At 40.8% G+C, this 16,101-nt stretch overlaps 1 long non-coding RNA gene across 4 annotated transcripts in view; it reads right to left on the bottom strand.

Annotated features, from left to right (window-relative positions):
* LOC309844358 overlaps window positions 1-16,079 on the bottom strand; it is a 178,234-nt gene extending 162,155 nt beyond the window's left edge. For all 4 annotated transcript variants that reach the window (XR_014300630.1, XR_014300631.1, XR_014300632.1 and 1 more), the window contains exon 1: window positions 15,615-16,079. This is a non-coding gene — a long non-coding RNA (uncharacterized lncRNA). The remainder of the gene's footprint in view (window positions 1-15,614) is intronic.
* Between the last annotated feature and the right edge of the window lie 22 nt (window positions 16,080-16,101).

The following is a 16,101-nucleotide window of genomic DNA, read 5'->3' as shown; positions in this document are numbered from 1 at the left end:
GGCTAGATTTTCATGAGGTGAATTTAAATAAAGATTATTGAATGCTACTTACAGTGCCTAATAAAGATTTTTATTCTTTTAGTTTAAAAAAAAATGAAGTCAAGGGACACCTGGGTGGTTCAATTGGCTAAGCGTCTGCCTTTCATTCAGGTCATGATCCCAGGGTCCTGGGATCAAGTCCCACATTAGCTCCTTGCTCAGTGGGGAGATTGCTGCTTCTCACTCTGCCTACTGCTCCCCCTTCTTGTGCTCATTCTTTCTCTCTGAATAATACATAAATAAAAATCTTAGAAAAGAAGAAGTAGTAGAGATAGTAGTAGTAGTAGTAGTAGTCGTTGTAGTCAGGGGCACCTGGGTGGCTCAGTTAAGTGGTCAACTCTTGATGTTGGCTCAGGCCATAATCTCCGAGTCATGGGATAGAACCCCAAATTAGGCTCTATGCTTAGTGGGGAGTCTGCTTGGTATTCTCTCACTCTCTCCCCCCACCACCATTGACTCACGTGCTTGCTCCCTCTCTTTAAAATAAATAAATAAATCTTTAAAAAAAAAAAAGAAATCAGTGTTCTACTGAATCATAAGTTCCTGCTTATGTCTGTGGAGAGGTCTGCAGTTCATTGGCAGAACAGAGATGATAGACATACTCAGGGCCCCATTATCCTCCCTGGATCAAACATCATCTCTGCCAACTTGTCCCAGTGGTCCTGAAGACACATTCAAGGCCATTCCTTACCCCATTACTGCCACACTTTCACCACCACCCACACCACCCCCTCACCTTCACTGCCAAGAACACAGCAAAGATGAAAAGCTCTTTTCCCACACAATATCAGTACATACAGCCAAAGAGAAGAAGCCATTTGATCATGTACCTCCTCTGTCCAGATGCCTCTTTCTCAGATCCCAACCTAAATTTGTTCTTAATCCTAGTTACCTTTGGTCTAGCTTTCCAAGTAGTTTATTTCTTGTGTTTCTGTCCAAGTTGAGTTTATATTAGTTACACTAGGCTAAATTGCTGTCACGAACATATTCACAAATGTAATAGCTCAAACACAAAAAGAAATATTAATTTGCCCATGTAATTATTCAAGGCAAGCATTTCCAAATCAGCAGGAAGCTCTTCATTGTATATTGATTCAGGGACCAGTCTCTTTCCAATTTGTGGCTCCACTATCCTGTAGAGTCCCATCATCTCTGGCAATCTCTGCAGTCAGCTGGTGAAAAAAGAAGAACTACAAAATGTCCGCCTGCCTCTTAAAGGCCACAGCTTAGAAGTGGTACACATTGCTTCCCTTCATAATCCATTGGTGAAAACTGGTCACACGACCCCAGCTACTACAAGGGAATTTGAGAAAATGTTGTCTGTGGATGAGCAGTTCTTCCTATTACTACATTGGAGAAGAGAGGAGATTTTGGGTGGACAGCCAGCAGACCTGGCCACAGACCTTAAACAAAGAAATGGGGAAGGTTTGGGTTATGGAAATCACATAGGAAAAAAACATAAGGACCCTGAAAGTTTCTTTTTTGAATTACATTTTTTCTTTGAGTTACTTTGATTATTTTTAATTTCAGGGAAATCTGTGCCTTAGAATTACATTGATATAACTATTTATATTCTCTATTCTTAACTTGTTTACTAAAAGTTTTGAGGCAGATACTAGATCCAAAGAGAGAGAAAGAATGGTATTGACTTTTGTTTAAGGCCAATGCAGATATTGTAGGTCAAAATGCTTTGCCAGGCAGAAATCGCAAAACTCTTGGGCAGTCTCGTTTTCCCAGGGGTCTAGTCCCTGAATACCTCTCCAACATTGTTTTCTACCCATCTCCCCTTAGACATCACACTCTAGCCTTCCTGCCTTGCTTACTCTTCTGAGAAGATTCCAAGAATACTCTTACTCCATGACATTTGCATTTTCTCTTCCCCTTGCCTGGCACACTTCCTCCAGATAGTTCCATGGCTTGCTCCCTTACTTTAGGATCACTGAATAAATGTGGTCACTTTAGAGAGGCATTGTCCAACTTTCCTACTCAGTAGAAAACAGAATTCTCTCCCCAAGTCCCACATAACTTCTCTCTTTTTTAAAAAAATATTTTATTTATTTATTTGAGAGTGTGAGCAAGCATGAGCTGGGGGAGGGGAGGTGGGAGAGGGAGAGAAAGTATCCCAAACGGACTTCCTGCTGATCATGGAGCCCAATGTGGGACTTGATCCAACGATCCTGAGATCATAACCCTACCCAAAATCAAGAGTCAATCACTTAACTGGCTGAGTCACCCAGGCACCCCAACTTCTACCCTTTTATTCTGTATTTTCTTCGTAATACTTATTATTACCTCTATATATTATATATTTATTCATTTATTTGTTTATACCTGTCTTCCTCACAAGCATGTAGGCTGCTTATAGGCAAAGACCATGCTTTACTTATTGCTGTATAACCAGCAACTTAGATTTGCTTGGCACAAAGCAGATGCTCAGTATTTATTGGATGAATGAGTATATTTGGTTAGGTATGAGCAAAGCCATAGAAATAAATATTTTTTAAACCACATTAATATTTAGAAATTTCTCACAAAAAAAGAAGGTTTTTTGTTGCTCTAATTTTTTTTTACCATTTTTTTAAAATAATGGATGATGACTGGACATCCACATACAAAAGGATGAACTTGGATGCCTTCCTCACATCATACAGAAAAATGAACATCAAATTGATCAAAGTCATAAATACAAGAGCTAAAACTGTAAAACTCTTAGAAGAAAACATAGAAGTAAATCTTTGTGACATTGGATTAAGTATTGGTTTCTAAAATGTGACACCAAAAGCAAATTGCTAAATTTAAAAATGGATAAATCAGACTTCACTGAAATTTAAAGATCTTCATTCTTCAAAGGACACCATCAGGGCACCAGGGTAGCTCAGTTAGTTAAGTGTCTGACTTTGGCTCAGGTCATGATCCTGGGGTCCTGGGATCAAACCCCACATCAAGGAGGGAGCCTGCTTCTCCTTCTCCCTCTGCCTCCTGCCTCACGCTCTCTCTCCTGTGCTCTCTCTCTCTCACTCTTTCTCTCTCAAATAAATGAAAAAAATCTTAAAAAAAAAAAAGACACCATCAAGAAAGTGAAAAGACAACCCACACATAATAAGAAAAATGTTTTCAAGTCATGTCTGTGATGGAGAGCTTATATCTAGAAATAAAGAACTCCTACAACTCAATAATAAAAAGGCTAATAACCCAAGTTTAAAATGGTCTAAGGATAAGAATAGACATTTCTCCAGAGAAGATATACAAATAACTAATAAGCACATGAAAGGATGCTCAACATTATTAGTCATCAGGGAAATACAAATAACAATAACATGAGATACCACATAAGGCCCACTAGAATAGCTATAATCAAAAGACAAAGGTTGGTGAGGATATGGAAAAATTGGACCCTCACTGCTGATGGACATGTATAATAAAAATTTTAGCCACTTTGGAAAAAACTCTGGAAATTTCTCGACATGCTAAATATAGAGTTATCCTATAACTCAGCAAATCCATTTCTAGGTACAGACCTAAGAACGATGAAATCTTATATCTACACAAAAATGTGTCCATGAATGTTCATAGCAGCATTATTGATAACAGTCAAGAAGTAGAAACAACCCAAACTTCAATCAACTAATGAATGAATACATAAAATATGGATTGTACGTTCAGTGAAATATTACTAGGCAATACAAAGGAATGTGTGTGGTGTATGCTGCAACATGGATGGCCTTTCGAAACATCATACTAAGTGAAAGAAGCCAGTCATAAAACACCACATACTGTGTGATTCTATTTACATGAAAGGTCCAGAATAGGCAAATCTATAAAGACAAAAAGTGAGGAGCCCGGGTGGCTCAGTGGACTGGGCATATGATTCTTTGATTTTGGTTCGGGTCATGGTCTCAGGGTTGTGTGACAAAGCCCCCAGTCGGGATTCGTGCTCAGCGGGGTATCTGCTTCTCTCTCCCCTCTCCCTCTGGCCCTCCCCATGAATGTGCTCTCTCTCTAAAATAAATTAATTAAATTTTAAAAAGACAAAATGTTCACTGGTTGCCTCCGGCTGGAGGAGTGGAGAAGAATGGAGAGGGTTTGCTAATAAGTACAGGGTTCCTTTTTGGGGTGATGAAAGTTATCTAACAGAGGTACACATACTGTGCACACACTACAAACCATTGAGTTATGTACTTGAAATGGGGGAATTGTGTGATGTGTGAATCATAAAATTTTTTAAATAATAAGTCCTTTGTTAAGTTTCTGTTTCAGGGGAAGAATTAAATCCATATCATAACTCTGTTTGGGGTACTTTACCTAAACTACTTACAGTGTTCTAGAGCTGCAGTTTTCAAAGCATGGTCCCTGAGCCAGAGAAATCAGGGTCCCCAGTAATTTGTTAACAGATTCATGGCTCCTGTTCCAGAACTACCAAATCAGAAATTCTGGGGTGGTACGAGCAACACTTGTTTCAATAAGGCCTCTAGGTAATTCTAATGCTCCCTGAAGTTATTCAACCCACTTCTTAGGAGGAACTGAAGATCTCTTTCCCTAAGACAAATCTGACTGTACAAAATTCCTATACCACCTCCACCCTCACTGTCCCGACCACAGTCTTCTTAAATAATTATGCAGGGCTCCTCTGCTCTTTTCCTTTCTTCTTTCTCCACACATGCCATTAAATCATGGCCTGCTCTGTGTATTACTACACACTCCCACCTCTCTGACCTCCTTTCTCTATGGGGCCAGGCTGATAGAAGTAATATTCCAATATCTGGGTTCAAGGGAAGCTAGGAAATCCCACTTCTTCGTCTTGAGACCTCAGGCACATGGAAAACGTGGTCTCCTACTAGAGCATGCTGCATGGTCCCATTTGGTATTTGATTCCCAATTTATTAGTGTCGCTCTTATATACAGCTCCCTTGAAACTCTGGGGAGAAGAGGTGCTCATCAGGCCAGGATAGAGATATGCTGAGTGACTTATAATAATGCCAAAATTTCACTCTTAGTCCCAAGTACCCACCACCATGACATTTACCAAATATTACTACATTTACCTGCATACCGAACACCCAAACTTCTTATATCAACTTACTTTGTTTCCCCTCACCTCCACCTAGAGGATGGGCATGGTTGGTGAACAGCCATGGATAATGACCTTTATGTGCTCACTGTAGTTTGCCGGAAAACTCGAGGGCATATGCAGATGGTCTAGGGTCTTGGAGAGTCAGTGGTGGAACCAGTGGCTTTAGGCAGCATAGCTTCAGGCCCACCCACTACTAAACAGTAAACCCCTTGTCTAAATTCTACATATAGGTCATTCACCCTCACATGGCTCATACCAGGGTGTAGGTGACTTCTATCAGCCACGTTTAATGTGCACACATATGTGTGTATATACTATATCCAGAGACATGGAAATAAAGCTCTCACCAGCTCCCTTTCCACACCAGAAAATAGAAATAGAGAAAAATTAAACAACTGCAAACCCAGAGCTAAGTTATCAGAAACCAAATTAAAGCTGTTGGTGTTTATATTGAAACATCTCTACCTCTGAAATCTCATTTCTTGCAACTTTCCATATAGGATCCTGTGTTGTATTATTTATAAGAGAATTATAAGAACCATTTCACAATATATGTAAATGAAACCATCACGCTGTATGCCTTAAATGTATATGTCAATTATTTCTCAATAAAACTGGAGAAAAAAAAAGAAAATAATATTCTGTCCTCCCTTGACAGCATTTTCTGGCTGCAGAAACCACTGCAGCCATGAAGTAACAGAATGATTTCAGTAATGTTTCCATAGCTACCTTGCTTCGAAGTGTGGTTTATTCTGTCTTAAAGTCTACTGACCTATTTGTGTTCTTATTTAAAGTATTTTCAATCTAATCTCTTGTCTGCCTATTATTGTCTACCATTCTTGTAATTCCCATATTTAAGGAGGTCCTGGATGCATAAATATATGGTAAGCAGGCCTTCCAGTTACACAGAATAACGTGATGCTTTTTTTTTTCTTTTTTGCTTTTTTTTTTTTTCCTATTCCTTTCTCATCTGATGTGTGTTCCTTGTGTCCTGCCCTTGCATCCTAAGGAAATGTTCCCGAGGTTTTGGGAGGTAAAGCCTGTTTAAGGTGCACTGGTGCCCTCTCGTGGTCTCTTGTGGGTCCTTCCTGGAAGCCTCTTCCACAGATAGACAGTTGTCTTGAAAGAAGTTAATGAGAAATGATCACTCAAAATGCCATTGCTGATTGTCACAGCTTTCCTTCTGCCCATGTTTTTTGCCCCCTACAGGCATGAGGTTTCTCTAGGATAGGCAGGCTCTTCCGGGTGGTAGCATAACCCTAAGGGTTACAGGACTCTGCCCTTCCTTCCAAGGCAGAGGTCTCATTACTAACGAATGCTGTTCAAGGGTTAAGCCATGGGAAGTGACCCGGACCACATCTCAAAAGAAGAGGATGCACCAAACAACTCTCAGAAAGGCTCTGAAATGAAGGCAACCCACAGAAAAGGGAGATGAGGCTTCATCTCCCCAGAACATAGCCCACCCTCAAAAGAGAAAGAAAGCTTTTTAGAAGCTAAAAAAAAAAAAAAAAATGAAGCTCCAGTGCTGGGTGAAAAATCAATCCAAAACAACCAATAAAATTTTAATTGATTCAATGCAACTAACTTTTTTTCCAATAAACATGATAGGAATGATACACGATCCCATCATTGTCCAATGTGGTCTGTGTCCAATGCTTTCTGTGATGGTGGAAGGTTCTCTGTCTGTGTTATCCAATACAGTAATCACTACATGGACCACTGAGCATTTGAAACGTGGCCAGTGAGGGAAAAAAAAATAAATGTGGCCAGTGACGCTGAGAAGTTGACCTTTGTACTTCATTTCATTTTAATTAATTCAAATACCGCGTGGGCTAGTGGCCACCATTTTGGATGACACAGGTTGAGGGGGACAGACAAGACTACACAGACAACCACAATATAAGCAGAGTTTATAGTACAGGAAAGTACAAAGAAAGATCCACGGTGGGAAGGACAAGTTGAGATGATCAGAAAAGAATCCTAAAAGACCAGGCATTTGAGCTACACCTTGAAGAATGGAGCCAAGAATGTACTAAGGAACTCTTTCTTACTAGGCAGAGATGCTAAGGAATGCATTCTAGCTGGCAGAAATAGTATGCCCGATAGCATGGAGGTGGGAGACTGTACGTAAGTGTCAAGGGAACAGAGGTGTGGAATGTGAGGTGCCTATGGCTGGAAGAGCTACCGGAAGCATCCATAGAAATGAGGAATCTGAGGTCTTGCCTGCCTTGAAGGGTATTTTGGTTAAAACCAATAGTCAGTAGAACTATACTAATCTCTCCAGAGGCTAGGAGAGAAAATGGGAGCCTGTTCTAGCACTAGGGCTCTGGGGCAGAAGTCACTGAGGTTTGCCATCAGAGTTCTAGTTTAGGTTTATTAGCCTAATGGCTGTGTGTGGAGAAGTTACAGGGACCAGGCCTCAAGACAAAGTATCAGCAGAGAATCGTTGTAACAGTTGGCCCAGTGACAAACAGGGAAGGGACTTCATCAGAATGAGGGAGCCCCTGGCCCCCCAGTCTCCCACATATGATACATCAGAACTATCATGCTGCTCTAACCATAGTGAAGCTAAAGACTCAGAACAGCTTCATACCCTAAGACACATGCCATCCAGCAAGCAAAAATTAATTTCAAAATAATTTGAGTTCTTTCTTGCATTTCTCAGACACCTTTGCACGGCCTCCATTCATACCCAGGCACCTTGAAGGCCACAGCACTCAAAGAAATTCTCCTTCCTCTCCCATCTACTTCACTCACGCCCCACAGCAGCTCTCACATGTCCCCCTCCCCACACCCTCAAACTGCATGGGAAACTTTTCCATCACTAGGTCCTGAGCTTTCTGTGTTTTTTCTTTCTCTCTTCCTCTCAGCTCTCAGCTCCCAGCTCTCTCTCCATCCCTTAGTCTCCATTTTCTGCCCTTCTAAACTCCAAGGAAGTAGTTTTCTCACTGTGTAGGGGAGAGCAAGAAGCAGAGCCTGCAAAGCCAAAACAACCCTTCCTCTCTCTCTCTCTCTCTCTCTCTCTCTCTCAACACACACACACATACACACACACACACACACACAAGCTTATCCCATACACAGAAAGACACCCTAGAGAGTCTGGTAGTCTACTGTCTTCACTTCTCCTCCCCCTGCTTTTTTTCCCATCTTTTTCTGGAGTAATTTCAAAGTAGGGGCCTCAGACCAGCAGCATTGCGTCACCTGGGAGCTAGTCAAAAATGCGTGCATGAGCCCTAGTCCAAACTACTGAATTCCAGGCTCGGAGGAAAGGGCTCAGGAAACTGTTTTAATGTGCCTGCCAGGAGACTCTAATCATTAAATTTGAAGAATCACTGGCCTAACAGATTTGAAAGCCATTAATCTCCTGTGCCTGTAGAGGTGCTGCCCAGTGAACTTGACTAGATCCATCTGCCCCTTTTAATAAATCTTGGGACTGGATAATGAGAAGTTTCCCAGCCAGAGACATGGCCATATTCACACTTAACCCTCCCTCCCTACAAGAGTGTTGGCTAGGGCAGTGTTTCATGACCTCTTGTACATCATGGCTAATGAGGAAAATGAGAGGATTTAGAGACACATGAGTAAACACAAGGTGATCTCCACCAGAGGTGCCCCGGTATGGGGACGACAGTATACCTGGGGATAAGCAGTCAAAAGATTTCCCTGTCTGCCTTGAAGGAAGCAAATGTGAGACCGTCTCCTAAGAGTCAAATATTGGGTTTTGTCTCACCTATACTAGGGCCCTGAAACTCAGCGAGTGAAAGCCTAACTCGTTGCCACAATCTTGCTGGTAGCCCATTCGGCCATATAAGGAGCCCCTTAGAGGGATGAGTCTTACCCATATCAATTTCGGCTTCCAATTCCAGCCCTAGGAGCTCAGATCTATACTTGGTTACTTAAACCTGTTCCATGTGATCTATTCATCTGGTCTCCCTTAGTCCTAATAGAAATACTGCTTATCAACAGGAGAATCAGAATGAGCTTTCAAGGTTGTAATGACATCCAATGTTTTCCTGACTAAACTTTGGCCTTTGGTTCTCCTGCCGCTTAGCAGACTGCCTGCTGCAATCCTTACTCTAGTAAAAACACAGGCAGGATACACTTCTTAATAACTTGTGCACGTGTATGAATCCAGCATAGAAATTATAGCTGTGGTCCACTTTACCACACATCCGATCCTGGGCGTTGGGCAGTCCTGCTCAGGAAAGCCCATCTTTGGTGAGTCTGTGCTTATACTCACTTCCTCATCAAGGCATCAATTTCAAACCACTTCTCCCCATCTCTGTGATTTCTTCTTCCTCTCTTCCTTCCCTTCTTTCCCTCAGTTATTCTCCTCTTTCCCTCATTTATTCTCCCTTTCCATTTTTTTCTTGTTTTCATACTTTTCCCATGAAGGAAAAAAAAGTAGATTACATTAGCTGACGTGTACTGGAAAGAGCACCCAAGTTGGAATCCAGCTCCCTCAATTGAACTGTCAGCTCTCTAATGATATATCTATAAGATGTAGATAATAATGCTTTTTCTCAGAGTTTATAAACAATTACTGAATGGCTACAATGCACTGAACACTGTGCTAGGTATTGGGGATATATTAGTGATCACTAATAACCATACTCTAGCAATTGTGAGAGGTACTCTGGAAGATGATACAGAGTGTCGTAATGGCATCTGGCATGAAGGTTCATCTTTTTCAAGAGGGGCTTAGAGTTGCCACAAGTGTATGACAGAACATTGTAAACAATAGGATCATATGAAAATGTAAATTATTTTTTTAAATGTAAATTAAAGGCACCTGGGTGGCTCAGTGGGTTAAGCCTCTGTCTTTGGCTCAGGTCATGGTCTCAGGGTCCTGAGATCGAGCCCCGCATCAGGCTCTCTGTTCAGTGGGGAGCCTGCTTCTTCCCTCCCTCTGCCTGCCTCTCTGCCTACTTGTGATCTCTCTCTCTGTCAAATAAATAAATAATCTTAAAAAAAGAAAATGTAAATTATAATAATTTTATTTTGATCTATTTCTTCTCTCTCTTTTTTTCCTCATTCCTCTTCCTTCTCTTGTTGCTTTGGTGGAGGGGGTGCCTCAAATCAATTCTAGATTCTCAAGCAAGGATTACCATTTATAGATTCAATGCAAGGTACCCAAACCAATACAGCAACTTGTATCCAAACCCACCTATATATTCAATGCAATCCTTACCAAAATTCCAATTGCATTTTCTAAAGAAACAGAAAAAAAAAATGATTCTTAAGTTTGTATGGAATCACAAAAGACCCAAGCATCCAAAGCAATCTTGAGAAAGAAGAGTAAATCTGGAGATATCACACTTCCTGATTTCAAACTATACCTCAAAGCTATAGTGAGTCATCAAAATCATATGGTTCTAGCATAAAATCAGACACATAGACTGATGGAAAAGAAATGAGAGTCCAGAGATAAACCCATGCATATACAATCAACTAATATTTGACAAGGGAGCCAAGAATATTCAATGTGGAAAAGATAGTGTCTTCAATAAATGGTGCCAGGAAAACTGGATAATCACATTAAAAGGAAAGAAACTAGACCCATATTTTTCTCCATTGACAAAAATTAACTTGAAATGGATTAAAGACTTAAATGTAAGACCTGAGACTATGAAACTCCTTGAAGAAAATATATACATCGGTTATGAAACCCTGACATTGGATTCAGCAATGTGTTTTGTTTTGTTTTGTTTTTGTTTTTTGCTTAAGACATACAAAACACAAGCAATAAGATCAATAAAGGCAGAAATAAACAAGTGGGACTACATCAGACTGAAAAGTTTCTGCAGAGCAAAAGAAATGGTTGATCAACATAATGAAAAGGCAATCTACAGAATGGTAGAAAATAACTGCAAATCATATATAAGGGGGTTAATATCCAAATATGTAAGGAACTCCTACAACTCAAAGGCAAAGATAATAATAATAACAATCCAACTTTAAAATGGGCAAAGGACCAAAATAGGCATTTTCCCAAAGAAGACATACAGATGGCCAATGGGTGCATGAAAAGCTGCTCAGGATCACTCATCATCTGGGAAATGCAAATCAAAACCACAGTGAGATATCACTTCATCCCTGTTAGAATGACGATCATCAAAAAGACAAGAAATAACAAGTGTTGGCAAAAGTGTGTAGAAAGGGGACTGACTGCATTGTTGGTGGAACATAAACTAGTATAACCACTATGGAAAACGGTACAAAGTTTCCTCAAAAAACTGGAACTGGAACTACCATATGACTCAGCAATCCCACTTCTGGGTATATATCTGAAGGAAATGAAATCACTATCTCCAAGGGATATCTTCACTCTCATGTTCATTGCAGCATTATTTGCAATAACCAAGATATGGAAATAGCCTAAGGGTCCACTAATGGATGAATAAAGAAAATACAGTATGTTTAAACAATGGAATATTATTCAGCCATAAGAAAGAAATTCCTGTCATTTGTAACAACGTGGATGAAACTTGAGGGCTTTGTGCTAAGTGAAATATATCAGACAAAAAAAGACTAATACTTATATGCAAAACCCATAAAAGTCAAACTCATAGAAATAGAGAACAGAATGGTGTTTGTCAGTGCTGGGGAGTAGGGGGGAGGTTAGAGGAAATGGGGAGCTGTTGGCCAAAGGACAAAAACTTCCAGTTATAAGATGAGTCCTGAGGATATCATGTACAGCTTGGTAACTACAATTAATGTACTGTACTATATTCTTGAAAGTTGGTAAGAGAAGAGATCTTAAAAGTTCTCAACACACACACACACACACACACACACATAACTGTGTGAAATGATAGATGTGTTCACTAAACTTATTGTGATACTATTTCACAATATATATGTATATCAAGTCATCATGTCATGCACCTTAAACTTACACAATGTTATATGTTCATTATATCTCAAAGCTGGAAAGATATGATAAAATAAAATAAAACCACTAAATATTTATACAATCAGAAAAATGCTTGGTAAATATTTAGGGAGAATGGGATGGAATACCGGGTTTGGAAATAAGGATGAATCTTCAAGAATTTTTTAAATAAGGTAAGCATTTATTCAGCATTTATTGAATATCCACACCTGCCAGATGCCATGTCAGGCACTGAAGATACAGTGAAAAAAGACATGTGCCCTTCTGGTGCTTACCCCAAAGATACAAATGTAGTGATCCAAAAGATACCTGCACCCCAATGTTCACAGCAGCAGTGTCCACAATAGCCAAACTATGGAAAGAGCCCAGATGTCCATTGACTGATGAATGGATAAAGAAGATGTGGTATATATATGTAATGGAGTATTACTCAGCCATCAGAAAGGATGAACTCTTACCTTTTACATCAGCCTGGTTGGAACTGGAGGATCTTATTCTAGCAAAATAAGTCAATCAGAGAAAGACAATTATCATATGGTTTCAGTTATATGAGAAATATAGGAAATAGCAGAGAGGATCATAGGGAAAGGGAAGAAAAAGAGAATGGGAAGAAATCAGGGAGGGGGACAAACCGAGAGAGACTCTTAACTATGGGAAAGAAACTGAGGGTTGCCTAAAGGGAGGTGGGGAGATGCAGTAACGGGGTGATGGGCATTAATGAAGGCACGTGATGTGATGAATACTGGCTGTTGTATGCAACTGATGAATTACTAAACTCTGTCTCTGAAACTAATGATGTTCTGTATGTTGGCTAATTGAATTTAAATACCAAAAAAAGACATGTGTCTACCCCCAGGGAGCTTACATCTGGAGGGGAGACAGCTGAGCACATAGCATACTCTGACAAGTGCTTTGACAGTGGGAAGGTCTGAGGGGAGTATAGACAAGAGGCTCCCAAACCAGCTTGGAATATCAAGGGAAGCTTTGCAGAGGAGACAAGTTGGGAGCTGGGTCCAGAAGGAGAGGTAGGAGTAACCCAGCTGGTCTAGCTGAGGGAAATCTGTATCACCTCAAAGCAAACATAGAAAGAGCTACAGAGCAGGAAAAAGTCTTTAGAGAACTATAGGGAGCACATTATATAGAGAGAATATAGGGAAATATATAAGGGAAGGCATCTCAAATATTCCAAGGACCAGAATGTCTTCTCTCCCTCAAAAAGCCACAGAGGGAGAACACAAGATGGCAGTGGTGCGATGGGATTGCACAAAGCAGGGAGGCCTTGAACCGTCTGACGGAAACTGCAAATCTAAGACAAGTCGATAAGATATGGGTGCTCACTTGCCCCTTGGGGTGGGGGTTGGGGAGAGCAAAGTGACACAACATTCGTGGAGGACAAGGCAGCTCTATGTATTGAAAGCCTCAAGAATGCCCACGTTTTCTGACCTAGCAATTCAACCTGTAGAAATGGATCCTAAGTGAAGATTTTTTCTTACAACGATGTTTATAATGGCATTATTTTCGAGTGCTGAGGAACTGGAAACAAGCCAAGTAATGGTTAGATGAACTGCGGCACAGTAAAATAGCAGATGGCAATTGTAATTGTGCTCTTAAACAGCACTTAATGATAAGGAAAATCACCAGGATATAATTTCAAGTGCAAAAAACAGGATACAAAAAATGCATGTATAGCATGATCCATTGTATAAAAATGTATCTATATATGTATGTAGGTTTATGCAAAGAAAAAAGACTGGAAGGAAAAATAACAAAATATCAGCAGTGGTAGCATTCCAAGCAGTCTTTATTTTATTCTTGAGGCTTTTCTTTGTATTCCAAATTTCTATCCTATGTATTTCCTGCTATTATCAGAGAAAAATAACAGATGTCACAAAAGAATATGTTGACAGAGGCTATTTCTAGAAAATGAGGTTAAAGCTGACTTTTTAAATTCTTCATGCTATCCAAAATATTTTCCCAAAATTTTATGCTATGACTAGTTATGACTTTTTAAAAGAAATCATTGAAGAGCTGTTTTTACTAGAAACCCAGAATGCTTAGGGAACAGGCTGCTATTTTAAGAGATTCATGATTAACTCACCTGCTGAGAACAGGTGTCAGCTTAGCAGAGAATAACAGGGTTGTTCCCTCCTCTACCCCCAGCACCAGAGGCCCTCCTATTGCCCTTCCATCTTTTATGCCCCATGCACCTACCTTTGGGAATGGGAAGTCGGTACAGCTTTTGACCTTGATCTATGATCTGCAGGTTTAACTTTCTTTTGCCTTTTCTCTGTAACCTGGCATTAAGAGGGTTTGCAGGTGGCAGGGCCAGGCCGCCCATTAAGCCTAGCAGATACTCCTGGAATGCTGGGAGGGGATAGCCCACAGAAAGGGGATCTTCTAAAGTAAGTACTCGAATCCCTTTGTGTAAAGATCTCTTCTCCTCACCGTTCTTCATTTTTGCACCCAATTAACTAACAACAATTTTTCAGCAAGTACATTCCTGGCAAGGAAGTATTTGAAGGCTGGATCACTTCTCCTATCTTTCCTTCTCCTCTGTGTATTAGTTAGGCTCTGTGGATTTTGAAAAGCATTCTTTTGTTGGAGGAAACAGAAGCTACACTCAGTGTCATTCTCCCATGGTCTTTATCATCTGCAAATGTTGCACTAAATTTTCCAAACAGCACGTCTACAGCTTCCATGCTCTACTTGCCCCAAACATAGCTTAAAAAAAAAAAAAAAACTTGTGCTTGTCTTTGGCCTTTTTTTTTTTTTTTTTTTTTTTTTTTTTTTTAAACCACAAGCTTTGGCTTGTTTTGAGCTTTAGCCTTCCTGACACTCTTCTCACGGGTATGACAGGCCTGGGCCAGACATTAGTTCCCACTGCATCCCCATTGCCATGGAATTATGTTCACCTCAGTATCTAAAAATGTTGAATATATTTTGTTTCTCAGATTCTATACCTGGTCTATAGTGTACAGATCTTGAAGCCTATGCACACTGCTTTGAACCCATTTACTGGATGCTTCTGCCTGAAAATGTCTCTGTTTTCAGATTTCTTTTGTGCTGTGTGATAGCTGGTTTCATGGTTTTATTTCTCCCCACTCCTGCCAATTTTGGGTGGAATCTCTCAATTAGGTAGGTGTTTCCTGTCAAACAAGTCTTCCCAGACTTACACAGTGAACTCAGTAATCTTGGCCAGAGGGCTGATATCAAAAGCCACAATCTAAAACCCAAAGCCTGCTAGTTAACAGTGGGAGTAGCCAATACTTCAATTTTCATTCCTCATTATTCTTCGCAAGTGGCAACCTTTAAAATGGAGGGTGACATGTTTATAGCTTCTGCCCACCTCTCCTCTTAGCCTTCCATGTATTTTATAAGGGCTTTCAAAGCCAATAAAGATATATATCTGGCAGGGTTCTGCCAGCACTCACTCCTTCATCTATAAATCTATAGGTGTGACTACTGATCAATAGTACTGATATATACTGCTGGGTGTCAGCCACATCCTGCTTGCCTGTGTGCTCCAGCCTGACAATTCGCCCCTGTTCCCTGTGTCAGCCCATGGGGTTCCCCTGAAGGGAGTTGTTCACCAGCTCCATGACTCACCTCTTCCTCACTGGGCGGGAAGAGCCTTGGCGGTCTCCTGCCCCGGCCAGCATCCGCCACTGCTGTGCTGTCTTGCTGTTGATGAGCGTGGAGCTTCTAGGCAGAGCACAAAGCTGCACCCTTGGCCCCAGATCTCCTCTGCAGAGTTGGGGGAGACCCAACCAAATCTTTCACCTCCCTGCAAGCAGATAGAACCCACTGTGCCTGCAACGCATACTGCCTGCTTAGGCAGGAAGCTAAGCATGTCGCGTCCTGCAACAGTTCTCTTGGCTTTCAGACTTTCTGTGTCCTTTGTGGCTCTCCCTGTTAAAATGTGCTTGCTCACCAGTGCATTCCCTAAAAAATCCTTTCATAGTTCCCTTAAGAAAACAGCTCTTATTGGGACACCTGGAAGGCTCAGTCGGTTGGGCATCCGCCTTTGGCTCCAGTCATGATACTGGGGAGCCCGCTTCTCCTTCTGCCTGCTGCTCCCCCTGCTTATGCTCTC

Source organism: Mustela nivalis (genome assembly GCF_964662115.1).
Source record: "Mustela nivalis genome assembly, chromosome: 1".
NCBI classification, from domain to species: Eukaryota; Metazoa; Chordata; class Mammalia; order Carnivora; family Mustelidae; genus Mustela; species Mustela nivalis.
Note: the sequence above shows the minus strand (reverse complement) of the source record. Positions and strands in the feature narration are given on the sequence as shown.